At 41.9% G+C, this 21,514-nt stretch overlaps 1 protein-coding gene across 1 annotated transcript in view; it reads right to left on the minus strand.

Annotated features, from left to right (window-relative positions):
* The window catches only part of TMTC2 (transmembrane O-mannosyltransferase targeting cadherins 2), a 1,891,588-nt gene that overhangs the window by 1,495,241 nt on the left and 374,833 nt on the right, over window positions 1-21,514 (minus strand). The gene's annotated exons all lie outside the window — the stretch shown is intronic.

Consider the following 21,514-nt stretch of genomic DNA (forward strand, 5'->3'; position numbering starts at 1 on the left):
AAGATCAGTACTATAGGCAGAAATTAAGATAACTGTTATACTCTGGAGCTATCCATAACACTATATTCTCACCTTTTATGTCAGCATCAAATATTAGAATGGTTCACTACAGCAGATTCTAAAACCATTTGCTGCAACCACACTTTTAAGTTCTATGTCACAGTCATTGTCATACTCTAAAGATTGCACAGCAGTGTCATATTCCAAGAAATAGCAGAACAGTCTTCTAAAACAATAATAGATCATAAAAATGGCTCCCCTCAGCACTTTCCAGAACAGAAGGTATTTCACATTCCAGAAATGCTTATCACTGTGTAATCTTGAATGGTATGCACACATTGGTCATGTTTCTTGTGTACACCTCTGTATTGTATTGAAAGCTCCAGACCACGGTATTATTATCACGATCCACAATCAAATATTACTGAGGTTGTTTAAAGCTAAATGTCTGTATCACAGTTGGAAACTGTAAACCATTTCAGGTAGTGTCACCTCCATAAGTGAATGTCATTACCATATTCCAGAAGCTCACATAATTAGCATGCAGGCAAAATACACTTCACTGGCACCTTCCAGAAATGCATGCCACTCCCATATTCCAGAAATACAACTATCACACTACCACTCTTCAAAACCTCTTTCCACTGCTATACTTCAGAAATACATATCACTGCACTTTTCCAGTAGTGCACGTCATTGATACATTCCAAAGTAACAGTTAGTTACTAAAACCCTGTGTTGTAGTATCTTCCATAAAAGCTGTCAGTATATTCTGCAGTTCAACACAACTGTAATATAAAATACTGACAACCACATGACACAGCTATCAGTTACACCACATGCTGCAGTTATATTACAAATCGTATAACACCAGATTCAGAAGTCAAGTGCCACAAAAATTGTTACAAGCTAAAATTATGGAGACCCTTCTCATTCTAAAGTTGCATGTGAGAACTATAGTCTGCATTGCTCTGGCCACTTCGTCTGCATTTCTCCAAGTTTCAAGTATGAAATAAAGCTTCATCCTGATGATTAAAAAAATAGAAGGTTAAATATTCAATTACATGGACTCATAAAAAAAATGTTGCCCTTCCATATAAGGTGTGTTAATCTCACACTTCCATTCATAAATATAGTAACACCATGGTAACACAACCACAAAGAAACGTATAAATACCATACAATGAATCATTGTTGGCATGCAAACTGAAATTGCACTGAATCATTTTTGGCATGCAAACTGAAATTGCACTGAAAGAGATTTTCTATAAGGAATAACAATTGACGAGTTCAACATCAGAGAATTTAAATCTCCGAGTTGAAATCTCATCTAATTAACAAATGATAAATACTAGAGTAGCACTTCAAGCCATGCCACATGCTGAAATGCAGTTCAAACATCCCAGTTTGAAAACAACAGCATACAATGAATTGTATTTTGGCAGTGCAATGCAGAATAATAAGGCGGATATGGTTACACCATAACATACACAGCTGTGGTTCATTATACACTACTGCACATGCTCTTTAAGTGTGTCCATATGGATACAGCGGGAAGTTCCTTCTATCAAACTGCAGGCGCAACTAAGTGGCAACAGTAATTTCTCCCTGTCTCTCTAGATCTTTCGGCTCCATTACTGTGTATTTCTTAACTTGATTAGAGTATGGTTGTAGTTAGTGCAGAAAGAAAATTAACAATGAGCCCAATCCTCAAGTGCAAGAAAAATTTTCAAGGTTAAAGGTCATAAAACTGTTGCGATGAGAATAAAATAAGAATGGCAGATAGGTGAGATGAAAACATTGTGCTGGAATGAATATAGGTGTCTGCATGAATACTTATACAACATGTTTAAGCCTTTAAAAAGTGTTTCTGTGAAAGAAAAGGGACTAAACAAACATTATATTAAGAAGCAAATTATACAGAGTGAACTTTGTATATCACTTGTTTAAAGCAATGCAAGTACTTTTCTGCAAAGGGGCTAATTAGTGAAAAATGTATATTGCTGAGCTGTGTAGTGTAATTTATACACACAGTTTATACAAAAAAAATGCAATGTGATTTCTCCTATAACAAGAAAGCATTTGCTTATTACATATCTAGTGATGTGTGTGTAAACAATTTACATACTACCATGCAAAATGGTCCTTCTCATAACAAGATATTGTTTACTGGTTCTGTGTAGCAATGTTTTATACAGACACAATTTCATAAACAAAGAATTCATCTAAAGGGAACACTAGTGTTGTCTTTCTTTCTTTCAAAAAAAGAAAAACTCATACTATGCAAGAAGCTTTTCATACAACTGATTAAAGATCATAGAAAATCTAAACACGTTATACAACAGGAAAACCTACTTATGCGATTCAGTCTTTAGTATAAACTAAGTTTCATCCATCCATCCATCCTCAACCCCTTTTCCCATTTTGCACATGTGGTCAGGTGTCATTTCTGCAATGACAATCATCTCAAGACAAGGTTTACACCATCAGGTGCCTAGCCCTGCCATGGTTCATTCGCACCACTCATTCACACACACACACTGTTATCTACAGCCAATTTAGAGTGTCCAATCCACCTACTACATGTCTTTGGAATGTGGGGGAAAACCACAGCACCTGGAAGAATCCACATGACCACAGGGAGGACATGCAGACTCTGCACAGAAGGCATCCCAGCCGAGAATCAAACCGGAGAACCTCTTGCTGTGAGACAATAATGCTAACCGCTACACCATCATGGCCACCCACCAGAAGTTCTCTCAAAGTAAATAGGTATGATAAACAGCATGTGCCTGCTTTCAGGCAAAATGAATGTAACAAGTATTTTAAAGTATACCTAATATGCAGCATTACCTTGAATGATGCTAAGCCGCGGTGGTGCAGCGGTAGCGTTGTCACCACACAGCAAGAGGCTCTCCCGTTCGATTCTGTGTGGAGTCTGCATGTCCTCCCCGCGGTTGAGTGGCATTCGAAAGACATGCATGAATGGGCATGCCTTCATTGAAGGCTGGGCGTCGGGCTGGCAGCCCGGCACCGTAAAAATTGACTGCCAATCATTAGCGGACCGGAGTTCCGCTGTGGCAACCCCTAACCAGGAAAAGCCAAAAGAAAAAAGTACAGTTTTGTACCTACCATAAATGTAGATGTTCGAAGATCCACATTGCTGCAGTCCTTACACTTGGGTAGTCCGCTGTCCTCGGTCGGCCCAAATATCAAAGTATAAGGCTGACGTCGGTCAAGGCGCATTTGACTGACATCAGGACGTCAGGGTACAAATGCGCATGACCGACGTCATATCCTCAGTCTTTTCTTGCCCCAGATGTCAGAAGACCCTAAAAATAAAGGTCAAAACCAAAAGACAGCAAACAACCAACCAAGCACCCTGCCCTAATTATATGTACAAAATAAACACTATATACACAATATGTACAACTCAACCCACACAACCACCTCTAACTACAGAGGGGAAGGAGGGAGGGTAAATTGGACTGCAGCAATGTGGATCTTCGAACATCTACATTTATGGTAGGTACAAAACTGTACTATGTTCTTCATCTCACATTGCTGCAGTCCTTACACTTGGGTAGAATCCCAAAGCAGAGGTATGGGAGGATGGCCAAACTATAAGGAAGCAGGAGCTGCCAAAATGCCCTGCAAAACAGCAGTGGCAAAACCAGCCCTGGATTTAGAGTAAAGTGGCAGGTGATAATGCCTAGAGAAAGTATGCACTGAACTCCAAGTAGCTGCCTCCAAAATATCCTTGGTTGCCACCCCCCTCAAAAAGGCTGTCAGTGGCAGTAGCTCTAGTGGAATGAGGCCTAATCCCGGCTGGAATCTCCTTGCCATGATGGGAATAACAGAAAGCAATGCAAAACCCAATCCACTTAGAAATAGTTTGTTTTGACACAGGCTTGCCCTGAGAACTCAAAGCAAAAGAAACAAATAACTGCTGAGACTGCCTGAACCCTTTAGTTCTGTCCAAATAATATCGCAACTGCCTGTGTACATCTAAAGTGTGCAAAATCTTTTCCCCTTTATTTTGGGGATTTGCATAAAAAGTAGGCAAATGAATAGTCTGGTTTAAAGCCACACTAGAAACCACTTTAGGCATAAAGGAAGGATTAGTACGTAAAGATACCCTATCCTTATGGAAAATTAAGAAAGGCTCAACCGCCATAAGGGCCTGCAATTCAGAAACCCTTCTTGCAGAGGTAATTGCCAACAAAAAAGCAGTGTTCCATGATAAATATTTCAACTCAGAAGTAGCTGCAGGCTCAAAAGCTTGTAGAGTGAGTTTCTCCAACACAAAATTGAGATCCCAAGCAGGAGTAGGAGCTCTTCGTGGGGGTCTTATATTCTTAGCCCCTTTAAGAAATTGCTTGAACAAAGGATGAGAAAACAATGGTGGGTCACAATCATAGTGAGCCGAAATTGCTGCAGCATGAACCTTAATAGAAGAGAAAGACAAACCTTTGTCCAGTAACTCAGTAAGATATTGAAGAGCCACACTCAAATTAGGCTCAGAAACATCAAAATCTTTTGCTGCACTCCAAAATAAAAATCTCTTCCATTTATCTGCGTACACTTTCCTTGTACTAGGCCTTCTAGCTTCCAAAATCACATTCAAAACTTGTTGTGGAAGTTGAGACCTTCTATGGTTCAAAACAGAATATGCCAGGCTGTTAGGTGAAGAGAGTGAAGTTTGACATTGAGCAAATGGCTGTCCTCCTGTGACAACAGGTGTGGAATCGAAGGCAAAGGCCATGGAGGCTTCCATACCAGACTTCTCAGTAACGGGTACCAGTGCTGTCGAGGCCAATCTGGAGCTATTAAAATCATCCTTGGCTTGTCCTGTCTGACCTTTAGAAGTACCTTTGGGAGGAGAGGCAGAGGTGGAAAGGCATACACATGAAGATTGCTCCAATTGAAAGAAAGAGCATCCACTCTCCAAGCTGTGGGATGAAACCTTTTTGTGCAAAACTTTGGCAGCTGATGGTTTAGTGGAGAAGCGAACAGATCTATGTCTGGAGTTCCCCATGACACTGTCAATTTCTGAAATACATGAGGATCCAATTTCCACTCGTGGGGATCCATAATTGTCTGCTCAACACATCTGCTAAGGAGTTCTGTGCTCCTGGCAGAAACCTTGCCTGAAGATTGAGCTGTAAACTGAGAGCAGTCTCCCACAAAATCATTGCTTGCCTGCATAGAGGATAAGAATGCGTTCCCCCTTGCTTGTTGATGTACCACATGACAGTTGTGTTGTCTGTTAGAATCAACACCTGCCCTGGAAGAAGTAAATCCTTGAAAGCTATTAATGCAAACTGGACTGCTAACATCTCCTTCAGGTTGATATGTAGATGTTGTAGTCTGGCAGGCCACTTGTCTTGTATCCACTTTCCATTTAGATGAGCTCCCCAAGCTTTGTCTGAGGCATCTGTCGTTAAAATCTGACTCGCCTCTGGCCGGGTCACAGAGAGTCCCTTGTTTAGGTGACATTCCTGAGCCCACCACAAAAATTCCTTTTGAATGCAAGGTATTATTGGAATGACAGCGTCCAAATCTTGGCAGTGCTGTGTCCATACATTTTTGAGATACCATTGCAGCTTCCTCATATGCAGTTTGGCATTGGGAAGCACCAGAATACAAGATGCCATGAACCCTAAGGCTTGAAGGACTGTCCTTGCAGTCAGCCCGGACTGATGAGATAGTTGATGGAAGTAAAGGGATAGACTCTTTTGTTTGTCCGGGGTTAAAAAGGCCATCTGGGATGCTGTATTCAGTCTCACACCCAGAAAGCACATGTCCTGAGAGGGTACTAGACTGGACTTTATTTCGTTCACAGAATACCCCAGGCATCTTAGCACTGCTATCACATATTCCAAATGATGAAGAAGCTCTTCCCTTCCTTGAGCCAGAATCAGGCAGTCGTCCAAATAAGGATAGATCTGTATTCCTTTTAGCCTGAAGAAAGCTATCACTGGAGCCAGAACTTTCGTGAACACTCTGCGGGCAGTAGATAAGCCAAAGGGCAATGCAGAGAACTGATAGTGAGAAGTCCCAGCTCGAAAACGCAGATACTTCCTGCAACTTAGTCTGATAGGAATATGAAGGTAAGCCTCCTTGAGATCCAAAGTTACCATCCAATGATCTTTGCCCAGCAGAGGTAAAAGCTGCTGTAACGTCAACATTTTGAACTTGGGAATGTCCAGATAAGTGTTGAGGGTAGATAAATCCAAAATTGGTCTCCACGTGTTCCCCTTCTTTGGTACTAGGAACAGGCGAGAATAAAATCCTAGGCCCACTTCTGGCATAGGAACCAGCTGTATGGCCCCTATTTGGAGTAACAGAGAAACTTGCTTGTGAGCCTCTATTCTTTGTTGAGGAGGAATGTCTGGCATGCCTTTGAAAGGAGGCAAGGTATGGAAATAAAACCTGTAACCGTGGCGTATGATATCCAATACCCATCTGTCTTGGGTAATTAAACTCCAATTTTCTTTGAAAAGTGCCAACCTTCCTCCCAAAGGTGCTGCCAGACGAGAAGGCTCTGGCAGCTGAAAAGGTAGGTCATTGGGTCTGTTTACGAAAGGACTGACCCCTGCCCTCACCCGAAGACTGTGCAGGAGAACTCCCTGTTCTAGGCCTGAAAGAGCCCTGAGCTCTACCCCTACCACGTCTAGATCTACCCCTAGAGTGGGAATCATAAGAAGGATACGTCCACCCCTTAGTAGGCCAATTTCTACTAAACTTTGGAGGCTGGACCTGCAAAAAATCTTTAACAGTCTGCATAGACTTAGCCTTGTCTTCCATTTTCTTTAAAACTGCCTCAACAGGAGGACCAAACAACACGTCAGATTGTAAAGGAGCATCTAAAATCCTTGTTTTAACATGTTCAGATAAATTTTGATCCCTCAGCCAGGCGTGCCTGCGAAGAACTGACCCAGTGGCAGCCACCCTAGAAGAGGCCTGTACAGCATCAAAACCACATTGCAAAGAATGCTTACCCACCTGTTCAGAAACATGTACTAAATCTTGCAACTCTTTACAATCAATACCTTCTGCCAGAGCATCAACCTAAGACTTCAAATGTGAAAGGAGATAGTTTTGGTATTTCAACATGTGGAACTGGCAATTCAAAGCCCCCACAGCAAGAGTGGAAGAAGTATAAACTTTCTTTCCCCATCTATCCAAAGCCCTGGCCTCTTTGTCTGCAGGAACCGGATTCTTTACAACAGAAGCCTTAACACCTTTAGGCCCCTGGCTAACAGTTCCTGGGTCTGCCCTAGGACTCTTAAAAAGATACTTATGAGCTTCAGGCACCCTGTAATACCTATCCGGTTTAACAGGAGCAGGAGGCAAAGAATCAGGATTAAGAGAAGCCTCTGTAAAAACATCTTCCACTACATCCAAAACAGGAGGTATAGCCAAAGGCCTATGCTGGGGTAAAACAAAATTCCCTAAGCCTTTTCCTGGAATCAGAGAAGTCCTGACCTTCCCACTTAAAATGCTCCCTCATGGAATGAAGAGTTTCTGAAAAGAAAAATCCTCAGGAGGAGAAGCAGAAGGAGTAGAATCATCCACATCAGAATCAGAATAAGGAGAGTACTCCTGCAAGTCTTCAGCCGAAGACTCTGAAATATCCGAAGCCTGCTCAAAACTCCCTAGCTCAGGCTCCACCCTAGGTCTCTTATCAGGAGGGGGCATAGAACCCCTAATCAAAGTAATCAAATCTTCTGCCATTTTAAGCATATGCTTCTTGGGCACAGTTCCTGAAGAGCTAGGGGTAACACCAACTGAAGCTAAACCTGGCCTGCCCCTGGGAGAAACCTTGGAAACAGAAGGAGAGGGCCTAACCACCCTAGGCAGGGAGGGGAGTATAGTAACCTGAGAAGCCCCATCAGCCTGGCCTGCCTCCTGAGAGGCCACATCCTGCAATAACAAAGTCTCTCCCTGGGATCCTAAAGAAACCTCCGGTGGAACCACCGGCTCCACCGACACCTCCAAAGAACCGGCGTCCGGTACTGACGGTTCCTCTAGCCTAGGTTTAACTGCTTTGTCCTTGCACTTCTTCGAAGAAGCGGGCGTCGGAGCATCCGACGGCATTTTATAATTGCACCGCTTCCCGAAGACTAACCTGGCACAATCTAATCTTCTCTTAATAGTGCGCTTATTGAATCTAGCACAAGAGCGACACCCAACAACGTCGTGCTCAGGCCCTAAACAAGGAATACACAAAGTATGGTAGTCTCTATGCGGTATCTGTTTCCCACAAGAAATACAATTATTCACTTTTTCTGACATCCGGTAAACCACTGAGGCAAGAAAAAACTAAAATATTCCCCAACAGGGTACTTAGCCAACTTTGACTCGGTCTGAAACTCCGAAATCGAACAATTTCAGAACGCCAACCGGCACTTGCAACGCTGCTTCTGCATCGGACCATGCGGCAAAAAAGACTGAGGATATGACGTCGGTCATGCGCATTTGTACCCTGACGTCCTGATGTCAGTCAAATGCGCCTTGACCGACGTCAGCCTTATACTTTGATATTCGGGCCGACCGAGGACAGCGGACTACCCAAGTGTAAGGACTGCAGCAATGTGAGATGAAGAACATCAACAATAACCTTGAATGATGCTCTTGTAACAAGCAGGGATGAATTACAACTGCAAAACTAACCTGTTGAAAGTTCTAGAAAAGCTAAAGGAACACAGACTTTGAGATAACATAGACAGGAGGAAGTTCTCTACTGTGAACACGTGAACAGCAAGGATTCTTAGTATATGATACCATATAAGAAGGTAGCTGCATTTAAAGGCTCTTTTGTACACGTCTGCTAAATTACTACAAATGATTTAACCAAACTTCTTGACAGTTGAACAGCCAGTAACTGTGCAGCTACAAAACAGGTCTACCTAGAAAAGGACAGCCAATTCTGGATGGGAATTCATGGCAACTAAGAAACTTACTGCATTGGCCAAAGGGCTCACTACTTTGATCCTTCAGACAACAGGTGAATGTAATTATACCCAAATGACACCCGGTCTAGCAACTAAAAACATACCTCCAGTAACTGTGTAGTAAGAGATGTACACTGATAACATACCACGAGCCATTAGTACTCATTAAAAAGCTAGAAAGTGGGGAGAGGTCTCATTGAGTACAGCAGCACACCATCCATGCTGGGCACTACTCCTAGGAACACATCATTCCAATGAATCGATAAAGGAGCAAGGTAATCCAGCAACTGTCATGTTACTGTTCAAAATTCAAAGGCCCAGGCATCACTGATTCACTAGACCTGTTGACATCACAATTGTTGAACACATTACCAGTGCAAATGTCCTTATGCAAATATGCACCAGAAATAATCCTGCTCTAAGATGTAAAAGATTGTTTTAAAATGGTGGTCAAAAGAAACTGATTCAGTGTGGTCAGAATTTCCAGGTAGAAAAGACCAGTTGTATGTATGTCTAAATGCTCTGCTTAGTGTCTCCAGAGTAAAAATTCCTTTTAAGGTATGCATCTGAGCACTACCCATAATGGGCACACGGCTTTCATATTTACATTTCCTGTACACCCATAAAGAGCACACAGAAATGTAAAAAAAGGGGGCCTTTGCTCATAGCTTCATATGGTGACCCCGTATGTAGAAGCAAAGTGAAGATACATCAAATCTTGTAACAGCTGCCAAATTGTTTGAAGTAAACCATACCCACTGCCTTGTACTCATGGGAGTTGCCATCACTGCCAGGGCAGCATATTTACATTAACTGCACAAGACCATTCATGCGTGATCTCTGTGTTTCTAAATCTTGTTGCGGCATTATTTGTACATTACTATCCAACACCAATAGGGAAGATTACAAGAAACAGCCTGCCTTACTAGATCAGCAAGAATACTGGGCCAAGGTTTACGAATGACGAATTCAGAATGCTCATAAAATAAAAATACCCTTAAACATTTCATGTCTGCTCCCTCAACAGCAGATCAGAAATGGTTAACAGACTATTCTGTTCAAATATTTAAGAAAGCAAGTCAGACTGTAAGTTCTAATTACAATGCACAAAAAAATCATTTTCATTTCCAATTCAAATGCAATGCGTACAGAAGCTAACGTGATACCAGCAGTGCCATGCTGGCTGCGGCATTTCTTAACCAAAAATGAGAAATTGCATAGAAGAGAGATACAAAATAAAAAGTTTCAGAATTTGAATGACAAAGCAGCCAGAAGTCTGATGCCTGGTATTAACAGCAAATGGAACATAGTAAAATAACTTGCATCTGATGACCCATATTCTGTTGCATTGATATCTGGCGTACCTTCTGGCCAAGCCAATCAGCAGGCTTTATTAGGGCTGACAGAATTAAGAATCATGTATTGAGAATCAGCAAAAAGTACAGTTTTGTACCTACCATAAATGTAGATGTTCGAGTGTTCACCCTGCTGCAGTCATCACACTTGGGTTATCCTGTCATCAGGCGGTCCCGCAGTCGGCCGGATTTCCAAAATCTTGGTCCGACGTCGGTTGCTGTCGCCTCATCCCTGATGTCAGTGCACCAGGGGTACATATATTGCAACTGACTCCATTTTCTTCAGTTTTTCTTGCACCAGATGTCAGGTGCCCCCAAAAAGGTGATCCAAATTAGTACAAAATGGTGAGAACACTGTACAAACACAAAATCCATTCAGCTATAAGCAAATACATCAGTAAGGCATAGCAGAGATTTAGCCAGTAGATGAGAGGGGTTGGAGGGAGGGTAATCTGGACTGCAGCAGGGTGAACACTCGAATATCTACATTTATGGTAGGTACAAAACTGTACTATGTTCATCGTGTTACCCTTCTGCAGTCATCACACTTGGGTTGAGTCCCAAAGCTAAGGTAGGGTGGAGGTATCATAGAGGGTTAGTGGAGGCAATGAGGCCCTGCAGGACTGCTGTAGCAAAGCCCGCCCTGGACTTAGAATAAAGAGGTAAGTGATAGTGTTTGGTGAAGGTGTGTACAGAACTCCAAGTTGCAGCTTCTAAAATTTCCTTGGTAGGAACCCCCCTGAGAAAGGCTGTAGAGGTAGCTGTTGCCCTGGTAGAGTGGGATCTAATGGTAGGGGGAACTGGTTTCCCATGATGGGTATAACAGAACCGTATGCAATGGCCTATCCATTTAGAAATGGTTTGTTTGGATATGACCCTCCCTTGAGAAGCTGTAGCATAGGATACAAAGAGCTGGTCAGTTTTTCTGAAAGCCTTAGTTTTATCCAAGTAGTAACGAAGCTGCCTGTGAATGTCCAAGGAATGCAGGAGTCTCTCACCTTTGTTCTGTGGATTGGGGAAGAAAGTGGGTAGGTGGATGGTTTGATTTAAAGCTACACTAGAAACCACCTTAGGCATGAAGGAAGGATTAGTTCATAGAGAAACTCTGTCTTGATGAAAAATGAGGAAAGGTTCCACTGCCATAAGTGCCTGTAATTCTGAGACTCTGCTGGCAGAAGTTATTGCCAGGAGCAGGGCAGTCTTCCAAGATAGGAACTGAAGGTCTGCAGAGAAAGCTGGTTCAAAGGGAGGTAGCGTTAGTTTTTCCAGAACAAAAACTTGAGGTCCCATGTTGGAGTAGGAGCTCTTCTAGGTGGTCTAATGTTTTTTGCCCCTCTGAGGAACTGCCTTAGAAGAGGATTTGAAAATAAAGGTGGATTTGTGTCGTAGTGAGCTGAAATAGCTGAAGCATGGATTTTAATACAGGAAAAGGAAAGTCCTTTGTGCAACATCTCAGCTAAATATTGTAGAATGTGAGGCATATGAGGCTGAGTTGTGTCTTGGCCTTTAGCTTGGTTCCAAGCAGAAAACCTTTTCCATTTGTCCGAGTAAGCCTTCCTGGTGCTTGGCCTCCTGGCTTCCAGAATAACATTCAGTACTGCTTGTGAAAGAGGGGCTGGTTGGATGCTTAATTGATTTGCCATGCAGCCAGGTTTAAGGTTTTGAGCTGACTGTAGAATCTGTGTGTTTTGCTGCGTGAGCAAGTGAGGTATTTGAGGCAATATCCATGGTGGGCTGTGAGCCATATTCTTCAATAGCAGATACCAGTGCTGGCGTGGTCAGTCTGGGGCTATGAGAATCAGTCGAGTTTTCTCCTTTTTGACCTTCAAAAGAACCTTTGTGAGAAGAGGTAATGTTGGAAACGCATATGCTGTTAGGTTTTCCAACTGAAGGAGAGAGCGTCCACTTTTCAAGCTTGATGGTGGAATGTCCTTGTACAGAATTTTGTCAGTTGGTAGTTTTGAGGACTGGCAAACAGGTCTATATTTGGAAGGCCCCATTTTTGAGTCATCATTGTAAATATTTGTGGGTCTAGTTTCCACTCGTGGGGATCTTTGATGTTTCTGTTTAGGTCGTCTGCCAATGTGTTTTTCTGTCCTGGCAGGAATTGAGCTTGTAACTGGACTTGATAAGCCAGAGCTGTGTTCCATAAGATTATTGCTTGCCTGCAAAGAGGGTAGGAATGTGTGCCCCTTGTTTGTTTATGAACCACATTACTGTGGTGCTGTCCGTCTTTATTGCAAGTTGTCCTGGCTGTAGTAGATCCTTGAAGGCTGTCAGAGCTTTCTGTACAGCTAACATCTCTTTTTGGTTTATGTGCAGTTTTCTTTGTTCTGCAGTCCATAGGCCTTGAATGCATTGCCCTGCCATGTGTGCCCCCCAGGCATAGTCTGAAGCATCTGTTGTGATAGTTTGCCTGGTTGGGGGCAAGGTGAAAGGCTGACCTTGTTGAGGTGACATGCCTGTGCCCACCATAGAAATTCCTGTTGAAGGCAGGGAATGAGAGATATCACTGTGTCCAAGCTGTGGCTGTGTTGAGACCATATGCTTTTTAGCTACCACTGTAATTTCCTCATATGCAGTTTTGCAAATGGTATTATCAGAATGCAAGATGCCATGAAGCCCAAAGCCTGCATTTTCTTGCAGTTAATTGGGTCTTTGTTGCCATTGTCTTGAAATATTGAGTCAGTTGAAGTTGCTTGTCTGGTGTAAGATAAGCCTTCTGGGCCGTTGTGTCCAAGCTGGCACCCAGGAATGTCATTTTTTGTGAGAGTACTAGTATTGACTTCTTTTCGTTTACTGTGTACCCCAGACATTTTAGTAGATGCTTCACAAAAGCCAGATGATGTAAGAGAATGTATTTTCTTTCTGCTTGGATGAGACAGTCGTCCAGGTATGGATATATTTGAATTCCTCTTTGTCTGCAGTATGCAATTACTGGTGCCAGGCATTTTGTGAAAACTCTGGGCGCAGTAGATAAGCCAAAGGGCAGTGCAGAGAATTGATAATGGGTTGTACCTGCAATGAAATGGAGGTATCTTCTGCAACTTTGTCTGATAGGGACATGCAGGTATGCCTCCTGGAGGTCCAACATTATCAGCTATGCTTCCTTGCCCAACATGGGAAGTAGCTGCTGTAGTGTTAGCATCTTGAATTTGGGGACTTGTAAGTAAGTGCTTAGAGTTGAAAGGTCCAGAATTGGTCTCCAAGCATTATCCTTTCTGGTTACTAGAAAGAGCCTTGAGTAAAATCCTTGGCCTTGCTCTTGAGTTGGTACCTGCTGAATGGCTCTCATGGTCATGAGAGCTGTAATTTGTTTTTGAGCCTCTGCCTTTGATTTTGTGGCAGGTTTGGCATTCCTCTTTTCATTGGTAAGGTGTGAAAGTGGAATCTGTATCCTCGTAAAATTATGTCTAGGACCCATTTGTCCTTTGTGACCATGTGCCAGTTGTCTGCAAATAGTGCTAGTTTTCCCCCCAAGGGGGCTGACAAAAGAGCTTTGTTTGGCCAGCTGCGGTGTAAGTCATTGAGTTTGCCTTCTGGTGGGTTGAGACCTGTCTTCTCCTCCCTTCTGGGTTGTAGTGCCCCATTGGCGAGGTTTATACTGGGCTTGTGGTTGGCCTCTGCCCCTTGGTCGCCTGTATTTACCCCTCTGAGGTCTGTCAGTGGCTGGAAAGGACCAATTTTTTGTTGGCCAGTTTCTGCTGAAACAAGGGGGTTGTACTTGTAGGAAATCTTTGACTGTCTGCATTGATTTCGCCTTATCTTCCATTTTCTTTAAAACTTCTTCTGCTTTAACTCCAAAAAGAACATCCTGCTGTAAGGGAGCATCTAGTAGTTTTGCTTTAACATGATCAGGCAGACTTTGTTCCTTTAACCAGGCATGTCTACGTATAACTGATCCAGTGACAGCTGCTCTGCAGGAGGCCTCCTCTAAAGAATCAAACCCACATTGTAAGGTATGTTTGCCCACCTGCTCGGTGGCATGCAACAAATCCTGTACTTCTTTCAATTCAGATTGTTGAGGGAGGGAGGTTATCTTTTGTTTTAACTGAGAAATCAGAAATTGCTAATACTTAAGCATATGAAATTGACAATTTAGTGCTCTCATAGCTAATGTGGCTGAGGTGTAAACCTTTTTCCCCCACCTGTCTAGTGCTCTAGAATCCCTTTCAGAAGGTACTGGGTTTTCAGCCATGTAAGCCTTAGCCCCCTTGGGGCCCTGGGAGATAGTCTCTGGGTCAGCTACTGTGCTTTTGTAAAGAAATTTGTGGGAATCAGGAACTCTGTAGTATCTGTCAGGCTTGGCCGGAGCAGGAGGTAGAGAGTCTGGGTTGAAACTGGATTCTAAATAGACATCATCCACAATGTCCAAAACAGGAGGGATGGCTAGAGGCCTGTGTTGGGGGAGTAAGAGAAACTCTCTGAGCCTTTTCTTGGAATCAGAGTAATCCTGACCTTCCCAGTGAAAATGTTCCCTCATAGTGTCTAAAGTTTCCCCAAAAGAGTAGTCTTCAGGAGGAGAAGCTGAGGGAATAGAATCCTCAGCATCAGAATCTTCATAAGGAGAGAAGGAATAATCTTGGTCCTCAGAGGAATCCGAAGAAATAGACAGTTGCCCAGAGGAAGTAGAATCTTCCTCTTGTCTAGGCCTTTTGTCAGGAGGAGGCTGAGAATCCCTGATAAGAGAAATCAAATCTTCAGCCATTTTGAGCATCTGTTTATTAGGCATAGGGCCTTGAACAGGAGACTGAAGTGTAGTCTTTTTTGATTTAGAAGGAGTCTTCGACTTGGAAAATGTTTTGACTGTAAGAGTCGTCGGTCTGAATACACCTTCAGAAACCGATGGCGTTTCTGAAGCACCGACGTCCTTGGAAGGTAAATCGTCGGAAGGGCCTGAAGTAAAAGGCTGCGTCGGCCTGGTACATTCCGTCAAAATATCAATAGCGGTCTTGGGTTCCAGAACTGTGGTAGTCAGGGGCTGCATCGGAGCCTCACTGATAACCGGAGAACCGGAGACCGGATCAACCGAGGCCTCGGAATCGGGCTTAGGCCTGGGCTGTCGGTCCTTGTCCCTGCACTTTTTGTGCACGCCAGTAGTCGGTAGCTCCGACGGCATGTTATAGTTAAATTTTCTACCAAAAAAGTATTGTGTGAAATCAAATCGTCTTTTAATAGTACGCTTATTAAACCTAGCACAAAAACGACAAGAAGTGACATCGTGATCAAGGCCTAGACAAGGTATACAATAAGAATGAAAATCCTTATGAGGTATTTGCTTCCCACAAGAAATACAATTGTTAACTTTTTCTGATATCGGTCTGAGGCAAGAAAAGTTTCCCCAACGGGGTACTTAGCTTTATAGAAGACTTTGGTCTGAAATTCGAATTCGACAATCTCAGGAGTCGGCCGACCGGCACTTGCGAACTGCTTCTGCTTCGGGCACCGCGCGGCAAGAAAGACTGAAGAAAATGGCGTTGGTTGCAGTATATGTACCCCTGGCGCAATGACGTCAGGGATGAGGTGACAGCAACCGACGTTGGACCAAGACTTTGGAAATCCGGCCGACTGCGGGACAGCCTGACGACAGGATAACCCAAGTGTGATGACTGCAGCAGGGTAACACGATGAACATCTAGGAAATAATCTAAATTGAGTCGGGAGTGGAACAAGTAACATATTTCAGTTATACTTAAGAAATCCCATCATAGGTATGCAGTAGCAAGCCCCACCCAGTACCTGCACTTCAAGTCTCATTTCAACACACCCGTAGTGATGTGCAATAATGTCATACAAGCTGTTATGCATTAAAATACCGAACACTTGGAAAATCTTGAAATCCTGTAAAATCATGTGAAATCTATAGCACTGCACAAGAAACCACAAATAAACTTAGACTTCACACTATAGTTACACCATTACAGCTACCATTAAAAATGATATTACATTTAAAGTGCTATCATCTCCATCAGACCCTGTATCAATAATACAAAATAAATAACACAATCTTACTTAATGAGCTCACATTTTATTGCAGCCATTTAGTACAAATAAAACACCTGTTTCCACATACTTATCATGATGCTAAACTGACTTTTTTGTTTTATGCATTTTGATTGCACCATGCACATGTGTGCACAAAACACTGTCCTGTACATTTTAGGGGGGTTACTGCTGCCCTCGACCTCCTGTATCAACAACCAAGTCTTCAATCTCATTACAAAAGAACATTTTCAATAGTCTAAGTGCTACATAATAACAGTTTATAACCCTAACTCTCCACAAGGTCTGCCAAAGATCATAGATGAACTATGGTGTCAGCTTTTAATACTTTGTCTGACAAAGGTGGACGTCACAGTGGTGCAGTGGTAGCATCGTCACCTCACAGCAAGAGGTTCTCTGGTTTGATTCTTGGCTGGGGTGCCTTCTGTGTAGAGTCTGTATGTCCTCCCTGCATTTGTGTGGGTATTCTCTGGGTGCTCCGGTTTCCTCCCACATTATAAAGACATGCGTTTGGAGTGTTTCTCCCTGGGCCTGAGCTCAAAATTGACTTTGTTCCAAGTCAGACTTTCCTGGTAAACAAATGTTAAATAAATAAAAGTAAAATACTTGTAATGGTCATACTTTTTTCATGAACGTAGGGTATTGAAACGGAGACAGTGTCTGTTACAGACAAGAACTTATCAATGTGCAGCCTGCAGGGATTAGATCATTGTATATTGTGGTAACCACATTTTAATATTTGCAATATTCATGTTCATGGACTACAAATGGGGGTGAAAATGAGGGACAGTCTCCCCTTTCAGGATCTCTTACAAGTTGTGGATCCACTGTGTGATGTTTGTTTTACTTACTGTGCATGGGAATCAATAAACACCAAAAGTATGTTATTGGTATCTAGACTCAATTACTAGCAACTTGTGGCTCCACTGTGGAACATTCCCGGTCAGCTCAGTTAGGGTTGCTGGTTAAAAACTGATTCAAGTGTCAGTCATCACAAAGATGCCAAAAACCTTCATACAGTGCACTTAAAGTTGCAGATCTTAAGTAAAAAAATACATTTCTGTGATAACAAATCTGCTCTTCAAAGGAACAGGGAAGCACCACATTTGTGCAGCAATGGCTGTGCTGCAGTTTAATCCTGTACTCTCCACTCTTGTTCTCAATGAGTGCTGCCATTAGTCTCCCGTGATAGAGGTTCATTTTTGGTGACTTCAGATCACAGTCAAAAATAAGGAAACAGAATAAAATGGAAATAATCAGTTCTGCACCCTTCAGTTTGCATACATGCATATTCACCAGGAGGAAAAGGGCATGCTACACATCTGTAAACAGGTAAATGCTGCAGAATAATTGTACACACACACACAGACACACACACACACACACACACACACACACACACACACACACACACACACACACAGACACACACACACACACACACACACACACACACACACACACACAGACACACACAAACACACACACACACACACAAAACATACACAAACACACACACACACACACACAGACACACACACACACACACACACACACACACAAAGAAATTAGAATGCTTTATTAGTTACATTCAACCTGTGGGGGACCACACAGGTGAGGTAGGACTGGAGCGGCTGGTTCTTGTTAATATCAAGCTCTGGGAATAAAGCAAGTGGAAATACAGTGTCTCCTCTGGGTGCGGAGCTAATGGGATGTGCTCTGCTCATTACTGTAAGTAAAAGCTATTTTATTTGCTTTGGTTAGGAATGATCTAAGGAAGCAGCTTCTGCTAGGATCCAAGTCAAAAAATGCTTGCCAAAATCACGGAAATGTGCAAACTGGCAGATCTTTACACATGAAAGCTTGTTCAGCAAGTGATTAAACTGAGCTGATGTGCAGCTGACCTCTGATAGACTATGCACTGCCGAAGCTCTAAGGATCGTTAGCCTATGTGAACCTGCTGACATTCCTTTCTGCTCACACCATGATGACAAGCATAACAACAGATGAGCTCATGCAGGAAATATTAAGTCTGTCAGTCTGCACAAACAACGAATGCTGGTGAGAAGCAGGATTTATCTCTCCCGACTGCACAGTGCAACAAAAGACAGCAGCACTCCTAACCAATCATAGTAACGTACCAAGCACATCATGGTGCATGATGGGATAAGCTGCTGGGAGCAGGAGGAGATCCAAATACAGTCAAGCAAAGAGAGAACACTTAAGACAACAAAAAGCAGCCTTAATACTTCTACTGTCCTTAAACACCAGATGTTAACGGTGGTCTCACTCATGTTATGCCGTCAAATGCCAGGGATGTTTTCAGCTGACATCAGTTCTTTCTCTGACAGAAAGGAAAAAAATACAACTGCAGTGCTTAAGAAAAACAGTAAGGCATAAGTTGGCTCAGTATAAAATTGAATAATTCTACCCCTTCCCAACACATACATACATATAAAGCAAATGTGTACAGAGACCAGACTATCAACAAATTAAATTAAAGAAGTGTCCTACATCTTAATTACTTAATAGGTGAAGTATACAACCAATGACGTGAACTGCATTTTCAGTTTTTACTTCAACAGTACAGATAAATATCTAAGGACAGAGTATGTCTCTGAACTACATTTAAGACAGTTATCTTAAAAGCTAGCTTTCTTGAGTATGACATCATGCACCAGTTTTCTGATGTCTTGTCCATTTTCAATCCCCATTATCATCTCAGCACCCATATTTACGATTACTACTGCCTTCTACTCTGTATTCCTTTCTGCCTCTTAGAAAGGATTAAGTGTAGAGCCAGGCCACACAAGACCAGGATCTCGTCTGATTTCCTGAAAACAACAGTTCTGTGTACAACTTGGCTATCTGTTCAAAATGCCCATACCTCAGATTTTACGCTTACCTTTAAACTACAACAATCTTGGATATGATTATATTATTTAGGATAGAACAGGAAAAGTCCCCAAGCATTATGAAGGCCCTCCACCTCATACAGAAACACATCCTTTTACATTGTTCAAACTATAATATTCATTTTGGGCAACTGTAACTTTTGCTGTATCAACTATAGGCAGGTTTTGCCACCTATAAGATCTTTGAAACTGAACCCGTCTATGTACATCAAATAGCCTGCTCTAGGGCCTTAAGTAAATCCGTGTACTAAGACATTTAAATTCTCAGTTTTGGGCATAAACCTAGCATAGTTACTGCAGTTTTACTCGCCCCCCCCCCCCAAAAAAAAAAAAAAAGAAAAACCTGTCAATGCTAGCTAGTACTGAATGAAAGGCACTGCAATAATTTTAATGCTTTTACTTACCATTTCATGTCAGTTTAGATTATTGTTTATAGTCTGTGTGTCTTTTCCACAAAAGTTAGATGTTTACATTCTTCTGTTATTCTAGTCAACCTGCAAAGTATAAAATCTGCATTTATTTATATCTGCAGGTTTGACTGTTCATAGTTCCCAGCATGGTCCACTTGATGAAAGTAATTCCATATTTTTCATTTAGGTTTTGGTAAATGGGTTAGTGAACTGGCACTTCTCAATTCTTTTCGTTAGTCACTAACTGTGTCATAAAAGCAGACATAAAAGGAAAAAATATATTCACACTAAATTAAATCAACATGTCTTTTGTGAAATTAGAAAAAAAATAGAGTAACTGGAGAAAACCTGCATAGACAATGAGAGAACCAGTAAAAGTCTTACAGGCAGTAACTGGAGATCAGAATTAAACTGTGAGACACAAAACTTTAATGGCAGTTGTGCTGCCTAGCTTGCTGCTGAAGAGGAGGTATTTCCTTTCACTGAGATTACCCAGTCTTCAGCAGTTAATAAACAAGACATCTGTTTTTCCATTAGTGTGCTTTACTGTACTAGTCTTTTGCTTAGTCACGCAAGAAATACATTTTATCAAGTTGTATCTTTATTGTGCTGCTTCATGGACCCCATCTGCATTTTGAAAAGGCAAATGGCATTACGGGAGGGGTTTACTACAAATTCTGGCAAATACAACATAGAACTAAACCATCACCCGTTATAAATTTGCAGGAAGGTAACAATCTTTGCACACACAGCTTTTAGCAACGTCTAACTACTTCTGCTACTTTCTGGACATGTGTGCCTCATCTAAATGGTACAAAGAAAAATGTAAGAGGAGGGCAAAGTTAGAACACTATTATTTAGTTCTGGAATGCTATCATTCAGTTCTGGAACACTATCATTCAGTTCTAGACCTCATGACATATTTGTAAGTGGCAAGGATTCCATATCCACACATCTGCCCTTCTCTCACTGTTTCCTTCTTTCTATTCATCCTTTGCTTTTAACTATTTATAAGGTGTGGTATTGCTTATATGTTCATAGTTAAGTTAATAATGTACATCAGCAATATGTGGAAATGAACAAGATCAATCACACAAGTAAAACAAAAACTCTGTACTTTCTGTAGTGTAATGGATGAGTGCTTTGCTCAAAACTCTGCATCTACAGAATTAACAAAAAGAAATTGCGTCCATTTTCCACCTGCATCAACACAAATAATTAGCTACACAGCACCCTCCCAAAGGAAAAAAAAAATAGATCGGTCTTAGCAGCTTATTAAATGTGATGGACATAGCTCTAACAAAAACTGAAGTCTGATTTGTACAGTTAAGAAAGGTGAACTGGTATGGGGCTCAGTCTAAATAAAACAGCTATAACTAGCTTGTGTTATCAGCATGATGCCAAGTTGCTTTTCACACTTTTGGCTATGGGTTGATACAGTTCCTCTATGTGGCTGTACTCACAAAATTTCAATCTGTACTCAATTAACTCCATCTCACTTAAAAATATATGCACATCTCTCCCAATGCTGTCCACTACCTAAAAATTATTTATTTTCTATCATGGTTAGGCATTGCTCCTACAGTCATAAAATGGGTTATCAGCCAAGTAAAAAAGTGTGTATACCTCTATATTGTAAGCAATATTTTACACAATTAAAAACAGTGTCCAACCTCTATGAGCCAAAGTACTTCTGAGAGACATTAAGAAAACAATTATATTCAATTACACAGAGTGGTATGCCTGATTACATCCTTGGTTCTTCATTCAGTGAGTGATAAAACAAATGCTGCAAACAAATCATGAAGATGTGAACTTTTAAAAGTAGTTCATGTTAAATGAACGTTCCTTTAATTCCCCATGTGATTTAT

Source organism: Protopterus annectens, chromosome 11.part0, assembly GCF_019279795.1.
Source record: "Protopterus annectens isolate FY-2018-M chromosome 11.part0, PAN1.0, whole genome shotgun sequence".
In the NCBI taxonomy this organism is placed as follows: Eukaryota; Metazoa; Chordata; order Ceratodontiformes; family Protopteridae; genus Protopterus; species Protopterus annectens.